Source organism: Apium graveolens, unplaced genomic scaffold (assembly GCF_009905375.1).
Source record: "Apium graveolens cultivar Ventura unplaced genomic scaffold, ASM990537v1 ctg3545, whole genome shotgun sequence".
Taxonomy (NCBI): Eukaryota; Viridiplantae; Streptophyta; class Magnoliopsida; order Apiales; family Apiaceae; genus Apium; species Apium graveolens.
Window position 1 is genome coordinate 69,950 of NW_027418150.1, and position 4,189 is coordinate 74,138.

Sequence of the window (4,189 nt, forward strand, 5' to 3'; positions counted from 1 at the left end):
GAGTCACTTTGCACCTTATAAGAGTCACTTCCCATCATATATTGGTACAATTAACATGTTAACATCATGTACATGCAATTGGAAATCCTTTTACCACCTCTTAGTGCCATATTCATACAAGTCAATTTTGGTCCACATTTTGGTCCTAATTAACCATGTTAGTCACTTTTCACCATATTAGAGTCATTTTGCACCCTATAAGAGTCACTTTCCACCATATATACAACAATTGACATGTTAACATCATATACATCCAATTTGACAGCCTTTTACCACCTATTAATGCAACTTTCAAACAAGTTAATTTTGTTCCACATTATGGCTCTAATCAACCATGTAAGTCACTTTTCACCATATTAGAGTCACTTTGCATCCTATAAGAGTCAGTTGCCACCAAATATTGATATAATTAACATGTTAACACAATGTACATGCAATTAGACATCCTTTAATCACCTCTTGGTACCCCTTTCCTACAAGTCAATTTTGGGCCACATTTTGGCTCTAATCAATCATGTAAGTGACTTCTCACCATATTAGAGTCACTTTGCACCTTATAAGAGTCACTTGCCATCATATCGTTTCTAGTCTATCTCTTTCTATTTCTTTTCTATATATGGAAAGTTCAAAAATCATCATATAATAATCCAGAAATTGCAATAGAAAAGAAAAAGGGAGGTTTGTGATGATTTTTAAATCTTTTCTAGAAGGTAATCTAGTATCTTTATGCATGAAGATAATCAATATTGGTACAATTAACATGTTAACATCATGTACATGCAATTAGAAATCCTTTTACCACCTCTTAGTGCCATATTCATACAAGTCAATTTTGTTCCACATTTTGGTTCTAATTAACCATGTTAGTCACTTCTCACGATATTAGAGTCACTTTGCATCCTTTAAGGTCATTTTCCACCATACATGCAACAATTGACTTGTTAACATCATATACATCCAATTTGACATCCTTTTACCACCTATTGATGAAACTTTCAAACAAGTTAATTTTGTTCCACATTTTGGCTCTAATCAACCATGTAAGTCACTTTACACCATATTAGAGTCACTTTGCACCCTATAAGAGTCACTTGCCACCAAATATTGATATAATTAACATGTTAACATCATGTACACGCAATTAGACATCCTTTAACCACCTCTTGGTACCCCTTTCCTACAAGTCAATTTTGGGCCACATTTTGGCTCTAATCAATCATGTAAGTGACTTCTCACCATATTAGAGTCACTTTGCACCTTGTAAGAGTCACTTGCCATCATATATTGGTACAATTAACATGTTAACATCATGCAATTAGAAATCCTTTTACCACCTCTTACTGCCATATTCATACAAGTCAATTTTGGTCCACATTTTGGTTCTAATTAACCATGTTAGTCACTTTTCACCATATTAGAGTCACTTTGCACCCTATAAGAGTCACTTTCCACCATATATACAACAATTGACATGTTAACATCATATACATCCAATTTGACAGCCTTTTACCACCTATTAATGCAACTTTCAAACAAGTTAATTTTGTTCCACATTTTGGCTCTAATCAACCATGTAAGTCACACTTCACCATATTAGAGTCACTTTGCACCCTATAAGAGTCAGTTGCCACCAAATATTGATATAATTAACATGTTAACACCATGTACATACAATTAGACATCCTTTAACCACCTCTTGGTACCCCTTTCGTACAAGTCAATTTTGGGCCACATTTTGGCTCTAATCAATCATTTAAGTGACTTCTCACCATATTAGAGTCACTTTGCACCTTATAAGAGTCACTTGCCATCATATATTGGTACAATTAACATGTTAACATCATGTACATGCAATTAGAAATCCTTTTACCACCTCTTAGTACCATATTCATACAAGTCAATTTTTTTCCACATTTTGGTCCTAATTAACCATGTTAGTCACTTCTCACGATATTAGAGTCACTTTGCACCATACATGCAACAATTGACATGTTAACATCATATACATCAAATTTGACATCCTTTTACCACCTATTAATGAAAATTTCAAACAAGTTAATTTTGTTCCACATTTTGGCTATAATCAACCATGTAAGTCACTTTACACCATATTAGAGTCACTTTGCACCCTATAAGAGTCACTTGCCACCAAATATTGATATAATTAACATGTTAACATCATGTACATGCAATTAGAAATCCTTTTACCACCTCTTAGTGCCATATTCATACAAGTCAATTTTGTTCCACATTTTGGTTCTAATTAACCATGTTAGTCACTTCTCACGATATTAGAGTCACTTTGCATCCTTTAAGGTCATTTTCCACCATACATGCAACAATTGACTTGTTAACATCATATACATCCAATTTGACATCCTTTTACCACCTATTGATGAAACTTTCAAACAAGTTAATTTTGTTCCACATTTTGGCTCTAATCAACCATGTAAGTCACTTTACACCATATTAGAGTCACTTTGCACCCTATAAGAGTCACTTGCCACCAAATATTGATATAATTAACATGTTAACATCATGTACATGCAATTAGACATCCTTTAACCACCTCTTGGTACCCCTTTCCTACAAGTCAATTTTGGGCCACATTTTGGCTCTAATCAATCATGTAAGTGACTTCTCACCATATTAGAGTCACTTTGCACCTTGTAAGAGTCACTTGCCATCATATATTGGTACAATTAACATGTTAACATCATGCAATTAGAAATCCTTTTACCACCTCTTACTGCCATATTCATACAAGTCAATTTTGGTCCACATTTTGGTTCTAATTAACCATGTTAGTCACTTTTCACCATATTAGAGTCACTTTGCACCCTATAAGAGTCACTTTCCACCATATATACAACAATTGACATGTTAACATCATATACATCCAATTTGACAGCCTTTTACCACCTATTAATGCAACTTTCAAACAAGTCAATTTTGTTCCACATTTTGGCTCTAATCAACCATGTAAGTCACACTTCACCATATTAGAGTCACTTTGCACCCTATAAGAGTCAGTTGCCACCAAATATTGATATAATTAACATGTTAACACCATGTACATACAATTAGACATCCTTTAACCACCTCTTGGTACCCCTTTCGTACAAGTCAATTTTGGGCCACATTTTGGCTCTAATCAATCATTTAAGTGACTTCTCACCATATTAGAGTCACTTTGCACCTTATAAGAGTCACTTGCCATCATATATTGGTACAATTAACATGTTAACATCATGTACATGCAATTAGAAATCCTTTTACCACCTCTTAGTACCATATTCATACAAGTCAATTTTTTTCCACATTTTGGTCCTAATTAACCATGTTAGTCACTTCTCACGATATTAGAGTCACTTTGCACCATACATGCAACAATTGACATGTTAACATCATATACATCAAATTTGACATCCTTTTACCACCTATTAATGAAAATTTCAAACAAGTTAATTTTGTTCCACATTTTGGCTATAATCAACCATGTAAGTCACTTTACACCATATTAGAGTCACTTTGCACCCTATAAGAGTCACTTGCCACCAAATATTGATATAATTAACATGTTAACATCATGTACATGCAATTAGAAATCCTTTTACCACCTCTTAGTGCCATATTCATACAAGTCAATTTTAGTCCACATTTTGGTTCTAATAAACCATGATAGTCACTTTTCACCATATTAGAGTCACTTTGCACCCTATAAGAGTCACTTTCCACCATATATACAAAAATTGACATGTTAACATCATATAAATCCAATTTGACATCCTTTTACCACCTATTAATGCAACTTTCAAACAAGTTAATTTTGTTCCATATTTTGGCTCTAATCAACCATGTAAGTCACTCTTCACCATATAAGAGTCATTTAGCACCCTATAAGAGTCACTTGCCACCAAATATTAATATAATTAACATGTTAACATCATGTACATTCAATTAGGCATTATTTAACCACCTCTTGGTACCCCTTTCGTACAAGTCAATTTTGGGCCACATTTTGGCTCTAATCAATCATGTAAGTGACTTCTCACCATATTAGAGTCACTTTGCACCTTATAAGAGTCACTTGCCATCATATATTGGTACAATTAACATGGTAACATCATGTACATGCAATTAGAAATCCTTTTACCACCTCTTAGTGCCATATTCATACAACTCAATT